General features: G+C 35.7%; 1 protein-coding gene and 1 long non-coding RNA gene across 6 annotated transcripts in view; one reads left to right on the top strand and one right to left on the bottom strand.

Annotated features, from left to right (window-relative positions):
• The window catches only part of LOC103060191 (neurexin-3-beta), a 758,042-nt gene that overhangs the window by 493,100 nt on the left and 252,572 nt on the right, over positions 1–12,370 (bottom strand). The window lies entirely within an intron of this gene.
• Positions 2,262–12,370, top strand: part of LOC148214904 (uncharacterized) — a 30,179-nt gene continuing 20,070 nt past the window's right edge. The window contains exons 1-2 of the long non-coding RNA XR_015796883.1: positions 2,262–2,435; positions 2,518–2,557. This is a non-coding gene — a long non-coding RNA (uncharacterized LOC148214904). The remainder of the gene's footprint in view (positions 2,436–2,517; positions 2,558–12,370) is intronic.

Raw genomic sequence — 12,370 nt, forward strand, 5'->3', positions numbered from 1 at the left:
ACTGACATTCTGTGATACTGAATAATAATCTTAAACACTTTTATTCATTTTTTTTTCTTTTGTTGGCTGGGAAAAATCATGGAAATTAAATATTCAAAAGGGAACTTAAAGTTCATCATTTTTGCACTCCTCTTTTTGGAAATCTGAAAACTTCTGAAGGAAGAACCCTATCCTGCAAATTCTCAAACAGTACAATGTATGGAACATCCAGGATGAAGGCACTGCAGCTGATTTTTAAATTTATTTTTATTTTTATTCAGGCAAGAAGTAATTAAAAAGTAAGTTTCTCCACATATAATACTGACTGTCAGTGAATTAAAATGATACATGGTGAATTTGGAAGGGTCAACTGAAATCCTACCTTACATAGATTTTTTCAATTTCCTTTTCTCCATTTCCTTTTCTCCAAATGTCTCCAAAATGAAATTAAGATTGTCAGTGCAATTTAACACATATATTTACAGACTTCCATTAAAAAAAATCATTGTGAAAGGCAATGAGTCTCTCTTTCTAAGTAAGCCTTAGAAAACCTTCAAGTTTTGCCTTACAGAAACTTTACTAGGATCTCACTAGTATTACACAAATGATAAGAAAGTTCTAAAGCTAGCCTCACAACATTCAGGGCATTCACACAACTGAAAAACACATTTCCTGAAGAGGATTTACCTATTTCTCCTTTTACCCTCAAATGCTTCAAATATTTTTAAAGTTTCCTTGCCAGAAGAAGAACTCTAAAAATCACGGCAGCAGCTCCTATAGGGTCATAAGTATATTCCCATTTAAGGGATTATGTTGCAGTTTTATTTACCACATCCAGTTAATAATAAACAATACTGCTGATTCTCAGAAGCTATATTATTGAGGTTAGTAAGGTTACAATCTGAAGGGCCCAATGCTGCCTTTGAGTCACAAGTAGCCTGTACCTGATTAATGTCATAATATGTTGTGTGAAACAATGCAATAATTGTTTATTTAATAAGCTAAAATTAATACATATGGCTTGGTATGTGGTTTGTCAATCTTGGAACCCATACAATGTTCCTTAAATTTCAGGGAAGTGGCCTTCTACCCTGAAGATGGGGCTTGTATTACTTCAAAAATCTGGAAGACTCTGGGGAATATTCCCCAGCCAGATTCCCATGTCTCTGATTTTTGTGCCCATTTCCATCTCTATAGAAGCCAATCAACACAGAGGAGGATGGTATCCATTTAAAAGCCTGATACAATACTTGAAGACACGGTACTCCCAAAAGAATTCTCACAGACAAACTGTTAAACCCTGCAAGTTTCTCCTTGAGCTTGTGTTATAGTAGTTAATTATGAATTGGTCTCCATGATACTGATTCTGAAGTCCAGCATCTATATCTGGTCTCTTCAGTGCTATTGCATCCTGAATCTTGTCCTCTTTTTTGTCTCATCAGACAATTTATCTTGCAACCTCCCACCCACTTGCTATAATGAAGTAAGTCATGATGAACTAGGAATGTTCAAGGACTACTTAAAGTAAGTAACTCTCAAGCTATTTTTCATAGCAGGGATGGGGATCCTCAAATTTATGGACCTAAGTTGGCCCATCAAGTGGTTCATATGGCCTTTAGACCCTCTTTGGCAATATGACAACATTGTTATCGAGTGCTAGCAAACTTGATCATACTTCAGCATCTTGCATCTCTTCTATTTGGGAAAAGTGAGAAGTGATAGAGGGATTTTTCTCCATTCATCTCCCAGTCTGTTAAGCAAGGTGGAGACTAAAGTCAGTCCTTAAGACAATATCAGTTCCCCACTCGTGCTCCATTGGGAAGTCCATTTAACCTGTAGGGAGGCTACCTGCCCATTTTTATTAAATAAGAATGGAATATGCTATTAGCTATATTTAAATAGCAGTAGGTGAAGTAAAGCATAAATATTTGTTATGGCTGTTGGCTTCATTCTTGAGGAATAAGAGGGAAGACTACAATTGGTATATATCTTAAAGATGGATTTATCATGAGGATAGATACAATTCATTGCAATAGATGCTACTGTAGTTACATAAACACCAGTAAAGATATAAGCCACTTTAATAATGTCTTAATTTACCAAGAGGTTAAAACATATAATATCTTAGTAAATGTTTAAAAGGTGCAGGAGCTGTATTTAGCAAATAGGAAGTAGAAAAAATAATGCACAAAGCGAATATTATTTTTTTAAAAAATAAAATAAACTGGCATTTCTTTTAGGGAAGAAATGGTGAACTGAAGATGGCTTCACTAAAAGGGGAGCCAACGACCACGGTGGAATGAAGAGTCAGCAAGTAGATTGGACAAGAACAGGACTTGACATCACTCATAAGTGCTCCATAGAGTTGCTCCTCATGAAAAGACCATTAAGATAGTGGTCTCCAGTGGGTTTGGAGCTCTGGGAGACAAGGAAATAACCAACTTGCTCAAACTGTGGTCAGTACGCTTGAAAGGTCACTGGGTTTGCATACTTCCTTTTCTAATCACTTTTGGAAATTGCTTGTTAATTGTTTTTCAGGTATTAGGAACCTTTGGATTGACATGTTTTACAGCACTGGGTGAGTTTCCTTCAATCCTTAGTGAAAGAAATTTTAAATACAAGTTTAAGAACTATTATTATTATTATTATTATTATTATTATTATTATTATTATTATTATTTTGGAATAAACAGCAAAAGGATGATTAGAGCTTTGATTATGGAAAGTTACAAACAGGCTAAGGGTCCAGGTCCATTTGAAATAAGATTTTGGAATTAACTGTAAGAATCCTTCCCATAGGAAAATGCTGTGTTTTGAATTCTCTTTAAAAAAAAAAAAAGCATGATAGGATGAGACTTTGAAGGTTAGACACTAGAGGGAACCAGAAGGATCTAAAGATTACAACTAAAGAAGAAGAACACATAAATGTGACTTACAGAATGAAGCAAAATATTTTAACATTGGACATATTGAAGGATATTTTTGAACAATGGACTCAGAAGTTAACTTTAAGAGTGTCTGACTCTATAGATAGACTGTATTTAAAAGATGTTATGAAAGAGGAACAAATTTTGACAGGCTACAAGAATGATATGGAAAAAGATGCTACACTGGATATACAAAAGAAACCAGCTAATGTCTTAATAATTAAAAGGGATATACAAATAACAAGCCAAAAGAGTGACCTGGATAATTTTCTTATATTGGATTTACAAAGGAGGCTTGTTAAAGCTTTGAAAAATTTGGTGAGGAGGGACAAAGAAGAAATAAAAAGAAATCAAGTTCTAGGACATTATCTCAAGGGACTAAAATCAAGATTGTTAAAAGTAAAAGGAAGGAATATAATGTTCCTTAATGTTATTTATCAGGGTTAAAATAGATATGTTGTTATCCTTAATGGGCTTTTGTTGATCAGAACTGAAACTATGAGGCTTTAAGGATTTGTTTATAGATAGGAGATGGGATATGGGAAAAAGAGATCACTTGTATTTTAAGAGAAGTTGATAAGTTACTAAAATTACTTGTGATGAAGGTGGGAAGTCACTTCTTTATGGGCAATTTCTTATATGAAAAAAAATCTTTTTTTTTCTTTAGTATATTCTTTTTTTCTTTCTTTTCTATTTTTTCTTTTTTCTTTTCTGCACTTCTTATTTTTTCTTTTTATTTTTTTAGTTTGCATTAGTTTTTATCTTTAATAAATTAAAATTTTATTTTAATAAAATTACTATTAAAAATTAAATAATAAAATAAACCAAAAACGTGAAATGAGCTATAAATATAGTAAGAGGTTTCTGGTGACACCATAAAGCACAGGGCCTGCATCTACCTTCATTTATTAGGTGTCAGTGATTACAGATTTATAATTCATTGGTGACTCATATATTTAGCAGCTCCATCACTGGGGGAAGTGGGCAGATTATCTATCTATCTATCTATCTATCTATCTATCTATCTATCTATCTATCTATCTATCTATCTATCTATCCATCCATCCATCCATCCATCCATCCATCCATCCATCCATCCATCCATCCATCTTAATTTCCTCTTGAGTATATAACAAGATAATGTTTAAACTATTTTTTTTCAGGTGAATTGTATTTGAATGTGCTTTTATATTATATGAGACAGTACATACAGTTTGGAGGAGAGAGGAGGGTAAATCCACAAGTTCAGTACATTAGAGAATTATCCTATAAAATGTCTCTCTTAATGAGAACTTCCTGCAATATTTTTGTTTCTCTTTCTTGTTTGTTTGTTTTTTGGTCTTCCAGTTTTGGTCTCCCTATTTATAACTACCAAGATGTACCCCCAGTGCTGGAAATCTGTGTGTAAACATGTTAATAAAGTTAAATGAGTTGAGTGGATGTGCCAGCCCCAGTAGAGTTGTAAAGAGAACTGAGTATGATGATTGATTTATTGAAGTTGTAGCAATCTTGGCTTATATACAGTGTCCCAACTCCTTTTTTAGGCCCAACAGCTTCCAGTATTTGCTTACCAAAATTTAGCAGCAACCAGTCTAGTTACAGTAGCATTGTTTTAACTTCCTAAAATGCACACAGACAACTTACTCCATAAACTGCACCCCCCATCCCCAGTATCTGAAAATGCCATCCCCATTCCTGACCTCCCTCATAATGTCATTTCATCACCAACACACCCCTTATGGCCTTTAGCAGCCAAAAAAGTAAAGCAAGCAAACAAACAAAAAGCCTAATTCACAATAGCAAAAAGGTTGTCTGGCCCAGTGTATTGCTTATTAATAAACAGTACCTCAAAAAGAGTGAAAGGTTCTGCATGCTTGCTAGCAAGATGTCACACTGTCCCATATTCTACATGGAGAGATGCCAATCCTAGAGGCATGAGATAATCTTCCCTTTTCTCTCAACCCCCTCCTTGCACCTCTCTTGCTTGCTGAAGTGAAGCAATTCAAGGGAAGTTATGCAATACATTTTCTTATCTAGAGACATCTGCATTATTCATAAATATGGCAGATGGACCCCAATGATTTTTCCTAATAAACTCAATATTTTGGGGTTCTAGCCAAACTTCCTTAACCTTTTGAGTGGAATTTAAAAAGAGATTATTCAACCAAATGTCTAGACTGAAAAAAAAAATCACAGTATTCCAAAGCCTAATTAATAACTCTTCTAAAGAAACCTAAAAGCCATTAATATTGGTGGCTATTGCAGTTCTAGACTATTTCCTTCTAGCACAGTAATTTGAAAAATGTTAGTTAAGTGTAGACATATTCTTTCAAGAAACATGAAGGAAATTGCCAGTGAAGGCCACCATTTTCCTTTAACATTCCTGCAGGTTTTCCTTTGACTGGGTTTGAAAAGACTGAGGTGAGATAGTTTTCACACTGGAAATCTAGAATTCTGTTCTCAGTATGTAAGCTGAAAGAAACTGTCAGATACATTTAGAAATGAACTGCCAGATGAGACAGCAATTAAACCAAAAAGCTTACCACTTATGGCAAAAAGTAAAAAGTGATCTTAAATACAGTTTGCATAATGCATTCACCATGCTTGCCTGTTATACTAAGTGTTGCTTAACATTAAGTATAATTAAGGTACACACCCAGGTACCAACTCTAGATGCTAGGCAGTGCTTTTTGCATCCTGTGACATTTTCCTGAAGGAGTAATTCCTGCTTAACCATAAGTTAACAATTAGCTTGGGTTTGGACAACATGCTAAGCCACTGGGGCAATGCTAAACCCCAGAGGCTTGCCACTCAACCCATGTACATCACCCAGAGTCACATTTGTGAGATAGGTGGCTATATAAATCTGATAAACAAACAAACAAACAAATAAATAAATAAAATGGTCCAGCTGACAGATTGATGAAACAGAAGAGAGGCAGGGAGTAAAGTGAGATGGAGTTCTCTTGGTGCACTGGGCAACCTTTTGCACACACACACACACACTCCACTGATCTATCAGTTGAGATATTTTAGGACACAGCTTTAGAGCTTTTCCAGAACAGCCTTGACTCATGTTCAGAAATAGTCCGAATGACAGATGACTGCTGTGGAGAAGTCCCACACTGGTGATCACCTACTAAAGTCTTCATTCCAAGTACCTACCTAGAGTTACCCAAACTTGCCCCATCAAATATTAAGGACTGCAAATTGTGGTTATTTTTCCCATGGGCAGGTGATGCTAGATGGAAGATAAATGCAATCAGGGACTCCACCAAATGTTACATTTAAATTTTCTTGTGTTAAAACTGTGAGGACATTACCAGTCGCCGCCCTTATCATTGAGACAGCATAGAGCCAATCCATCAGGGCAGCAGAACTTGTAATCACACTTTTCTGCCAACCCAGGACTAGAAGAATGCCCATTACAGAAACCATGAGGAAGAACTCTAAGAGCCATTGGCTCTCTACCTGGAGTATCTCATGCATGGAGAAAACAGCCACAAGAACAGAAAGCCTCTCTCATACACCTTAAATCTCAGGCCAGTCAGCCAATTATTTAAATGCTAGGCAGCTGAGAAAATGTGTAAGCACAGTCAATGGTTGGATAGGAATATTTCGTGATCTTCTGTAAAACAACAGGAAAGGCATAAACTGTTCCTCATATGAGTATGGTGCAGACAAACATTCTGGAGACTGTTCGTAGTTCCAAGGAAAGTCATGCGCTGCATGTGCTTTAAAGTAGGCATACATACTCTCACATAATCCTTTCCTTACATACCCACCATGAACAAACATTTAACCTGCTTCCCCATGTATTTATTTCTGTGTTTAAAAATTCAAGAACAGCTAGCCTGGAAAGTATCTGATTTGATTCCATTCCTTTTGAATTTGTGATCAATTGCAAAATAATAAACCCTTGCAAATCCCTTTATTTATTTATTTAATCGTTTTATGTTGCCTTATATAAAGTCTTGCATATACATTTATCTAGACTTTATATAAAAATCTTGCATATAAGCTTATCTAGATGTCACTTTCCTCATCCTTATCCTCCTCCTGGCTTCTTCTTCCCAGTCTTCTCTCTAAGATCTTTTAGCAAAAGTGGTAGAACATAGGGTCATGTATATGTTCTGTGTTGGAATAATTGTGTAGCAGCTTGATAATGAGCATAATTCTACTGACACAAAGAGCATTAGATATATCAAATGAAGGACGTCAGATAAGATGAACTGATACAGACTTTCATTAAAATTGTATAGTATCTATTTCTTGGTTACTGGATATTAGTACAGCTAAAGATGTTAGTACAGTTGCAGTGGACTTTTCAGATGAAAAAAAGTATTGGATCTTTTCATAGGATAGAGCTATATACCTTTAGCTGGCTAACTCAAAAGCCACAAAAAATATTCAAGCTTTTGTGATCTCTAGAGCTTTGCATCTGGTTAGATGGTATCAAAAAGTAGTCTGGGGGAGTAAGAAGGAAAATTCTAATTTGATGTAGAAGTCATGAAGTCTGCTTGATCAAAGTCCAAAAAAGGAATGTGGGCAGAGACTTTCCCTCTAGTGTCATAATTTCAGGATGAAGCCAGGACTCTCTGAGGAGAGTTGGGATGAAGTAAGCCAAGACATCAAGGTAGATCCTCAATTTCTTCAGTTCTTCAAATCTTCAAACCTGATTGCTAACTCAAACTTCTCTCCGTGCTTATATTAAACATACAGGTTCCTATGTAATTTTTAAAAAGGAAAAGAAATAAACTTTCAAAAATTGAGATAATTTTAGATGCTATACTAGACAGAAGTCAAATGGGTTAGGATTATCTATTTAGTGATCATGATGATAAGGATAAACTCTTATAAAACAAAAATTCTGACTTAATGAATTCTGATATTGTTATCTGATGGGAATCTGTTACTGAATGTTGTAGTTGTATTTTCCATGGCATACAAAGAAGCCAGAAATCTGATTAAATGATATGGTAATATCAACGCTTTTGAATAAACAGCAAAAGAGTGACTAGAATGTTGATTTTGGAAAGTTATAATCAGATTAAGGGGCCAGATGGACTTGAAAAAAGTTTCTGAAATTAATTACAAGAATACTTTCTGTGGGTTGTTTAAAGTTTTACAAATATATATATATATATATATGAAGATTTTGAAACTAACTGTAAGAAATCTTCCCATGGGAAAGTGTTGTTGATTAGGAAAAAAAAAACATGATAAGAGGGGACTTTGAAGGTCGACTAGAGGGAACCAGAGAGAACTAAAGATTATAATTAAAGGAGAAGAGACTCCATTAATACAGAATGGAGCAATATTATTTGACTCTGGAAGAATTCAAGGATATTTGGGAACAATGCACTCAGAAATGAAGAATGCTTGCTATTATAAAAATGGATTCAAAAGAAGTTATGGAAGAGGAGCATATTTTACTGGATTAAACAGATACTGAGGCTGATTTGAATGTGGATTTGAAAATGGATTTAAAAACGTCAGGCTACAAGAATGATATGGAAAATGATGTTACACTGGATTTACAAATTAAACCAGCTGATGTCTTAATAAATAAAGGGGACATAGAAATTATAAATCAGAAGAATGACTTGGATAGCTTTCTTATCTTGGATTTACAAAAGAGATGTGTTAAACTTATGAAGGAGTTTCTAAGATGAGACAAAGAGAAAATGATAAGAAATCAATTTGTGGGACACTATTTGAAGGGATTAAAGATCAACATTCTTAAAAGTAAACCAAAAAAAAAAACAAAAACGAAGTGGGTTTATATATGTTGTTGTTTCTAGTAGCTCTTAGTGGGTTTTGTTTTGTTTTTTTAAACTAGGACCAAATGACAAGGCTTTAAAGATTTGTTTACAGATAAGAGATAAGATATGGGAAGAAGATTTTTTTTTACTGTATTTTTAGAGAAAGTGATAAATTATTGTGTTAAAAGTAAAGGAATATAAAACTGATTTATTTGATTAAGGTTAAAATATATGTGTTATTTCTGGTAACTCTTAATGGACTTCTGCTGATTAGGACTGAATGACAAGGCTTTATAATTTGTTTATTGATAGAAGATAAAATATGAGAAGAAAAGCTTTTGTTGAAATATCAGAGAAGGTGATAAGTTATTGAAGTTGTTTGTACTTCTCTTTTTTCTTTTTCTCTGCACTCTCTATTTTTATTTTTTACTTTTTATATTCTTCTTCATTTGTATTAGTTTTTTATCTTTATATTTGTAAATTTTAATTAAAAATTATTGTTGTTTTAAAAAAGGAAAAAGCTAAGGGTCTTTCAAAAAGGTTGGCAGAAGAAAAGATGGCCAGCTGCTATCAATGATATCACAAGCATGAGGTTACAAAAACACAAAGGTGCATAAAATCTTGATGTCCACTGGGTCATGAAGAGTCAGAAGCAACTGAACTGCAACACCACCTTTTTAATATCTATTGCATCCATGCCTAATTCTTGATCAATTCCTAAACTAGCCCATTTTTTTTCATTTATGTGCTCCCTAATGATGTAAATGCAACAAGCATGGAAATGGTATGCATATGTGCAGTGATCAAATTTGCTATGCCTACCTTAGAATTGTACAATTTGGAAAGTTTTAGTGCTACTTTTCAGATTTTCTGGTGTATGTTGAAAAGTTACTGCAGTTGGTTAGATGTTCAGTTTAATGTGGCAAGAAATGAAATGGTCATCAAATAAGGGCCTGGACTATATACATTATTGTAGGCAAAAATAACCACATATATAATCATCTATTTTGAAATGGTTACAGAGAAGTCTACTCCATTCTTCTACGTTGTAAGGAAAGAAGGAATAGTCTATCCCTTCCAATGGGCTTTAGTTAGCAGGATGTGCAAATTAAGTTATATTGACTCAGTTAAATTAGTGGGACTCTTTAATTGCAACATGTTCAGACAAAGCAGAATGCTTCTCCATTAAGTAGGAGAAACTATAGACCCACTAGGGGTTCTTCGTGCATCTGCTATAAAACCCAGAATGGGCTGTAACAGTAATAATAATTAGCATTTATACAGCACTTTAAAGTGTTCAAAGTGTTTCACATATGTTATCGTGGTAATCCTGACAACATCCTTGTTCAGTAATAGGGCAATATATTATTATCCCCATTTATATCCCCAACTCTAGCTACCGAGAGTTCAACAGGTTTCAGGTGGTTGATAAATTGCATAAATATTTTTTGCAGATGGGAGGGGAACTGAGATTTGTAGAAACTGGCTTATGAAAGGATATTTGATAAGTTCACAGACAAGATGGCATTTATGTTGCCAGCTCTTTAGCTTATAGGTTACTGAGAAGCTCATTAAATCTGTGTATCGGATCAGGAGAGAAAATAATGCATATTGTTTGCATACAGGTGACTCAGGTTCACTTTTTGGCATTTCCTGTTAAAAAATCAGATAACAGGTGATAAGAAAGAGATTTAGCTGAGATACTGACAATATTGGGCTAGATGAACACTTAGGGCAATTTTGCACTGCAGCCAAACCGTTTCTTTCCCATGCTGCTTCCAGCTGTTTCTTAAGCCAACTTCAGAAATTCCAGTTTGGATTGCAGTGGGTTGGCAACAGGACTGGGTTGCTGCTGAGCTTACAATCAGTTTGCACTGTGGCCACCACAAGATCTGACCAGTTGTTCCTTTCCTTCTTGTCTTGATCATCCATGCAAAAAAGACAACCATAATTGGCTGGTTCCTGGTGGAAATTAGTCTGCTAAAGCCTGCCCCTTCCTTTTAGGAATTGTTCCTTTCTCACTAGTTCCATGTTTTTCCATGGGTTTTCTGGATGTTTTTTCCAGATGTTTTCACACATGGATGCCTTCCCACATCCTTCCCACGTTATCCTTTGATATTAATACAGAGACTTTATCTTTTCTCCTTATTGCAGGATCATTGCTCTGATGCTACAATAATCAAAGCAATGGGGCAACAGGCTGTTCTTTGGTTCTTAAATTCCTCTGTGGGTCCATGGAAACTTTGTAACAAGGAAAAACTGGTAGTTCAACTTTTAAACTTAAAGATGTTTAAAAAATAAATAAGGGAAGGGAAACCTTACAGTACAGTGGCAGTGGGTTGTAAAGCAAGGGGAGCAGCTTTACAGCTAGCCTAGGCAGAAACTGAAGAGGTGTCCACTGGGAGATGTAAGGTTGAATGGACGGTTGAGCATAGATCCTTGATTTAATTGGCCATTGTTGGATCAGCCCCAAGGTTATAAAAAGGAGCAACTGCTGACCAATGGAGAACATGGCAGCCCAACAGCTCAGGATGAAATGATGTAATGGATAGAAGGAATGACCTTTAGGGACAGGGGGAAGAGCTGCTTCCAAGACAATGGTGAGATAAAACAAATCTGAGTCCAGGGCAGAACTATAACCTGAGAAAACATCTCAGACAAGACCCTTCCTAGTTCTCAAAAAGATAAAGGGAGGGAGGGAGGGGGAAGCACATTCAGCCTTGCAAGATTATGTTACTATAACTTTATAATAAAAATAATATTAGCCTGCATGACTTTGTTTTCCTGTCTGTCCTACCTTGAAGAGCTGACAAATGGCTGCCCAGGGCATTAACCAGCCACTGAATGTGAGGGGGCATGTCAGGCACTGTAGCCAGTCAGAGATGGGGCTACTACTAGAATGGAACAAAGTGCTGGAGACCATCCACTTTGAAGGGCTTATGATGGTTTGGGTCAGAAAACAGCAGTTTTGAACTGAAGCTGGAAAACGGAGGCATATGTTGCATTTGCAAAGTGTAGTTTTCCTACACTTAAGAACTGGTGAATGTCCTGTACTGGCTATGGGTCAAGTAAATAATGCAGCAATTGAATAGCTGGATGAGGAACCAAAAAATCATGGGTTCCAATCTTGCCTTTAACACTGAAGTTGGTTGGGTGAGTTTCTCAGCCCAACTCATCTCACAGAGTTATTCCTTTTGGGAAATAGAAGAATAATATGCACCACTTTTGTACAAATAAAGGTGGGTCATAAATCAAATCAACAAAACAAATCATAAAACAAATCAAGAGCCAGTTTGGTATAGTGGTTAAAGCTAGAAACCAGGAGACCATGAGTTCTTGTCCTGCCTTAGACACAAAGCCAGCTGGGTAACCTTGGGCCAGTCACTTTCTCTCAGCCCTAGGAAGATGAAGGTAATGGCAAGCCACTTCTGAAATCTTGCCAAGAAAAATAAAGCAACTTGTCCAGGCAGTCAGTCACCAGGAGTCAACACTGACTCAAAGGGACAAATCAGATCAGATCAGATCAGATCAATCATCTATAAGATAGTTTCCTGTGGTCAAAATACTGTATTCCAACACACTTTTTCACAATTGCTGCCCTGGAGCATACATAATGAAGTCTTCCCTAGTGTGCTGCCTTCTAGATATATTAGATAACAAGTGATACACACTTCAAACAGTCTGGCCAATGACTGTGGT

Source organism: Python bivittatus, unplaced genomic scaffold (genome assembly GCF_059951505.1).
Source record: "Python bivittatus isolate LINGU-HERP-01145 unplaced genomic scaffold, Pbiv_v1 ctg000480_np1212, whole genome shotgun sequence".
Classification (NCBI taxonomy): domain Eukaryota; kingdom Metazoa; phylum Chordata; class Lepidosauria; order Squamata; family Pythonidae; genus Python; species Python bivittatus.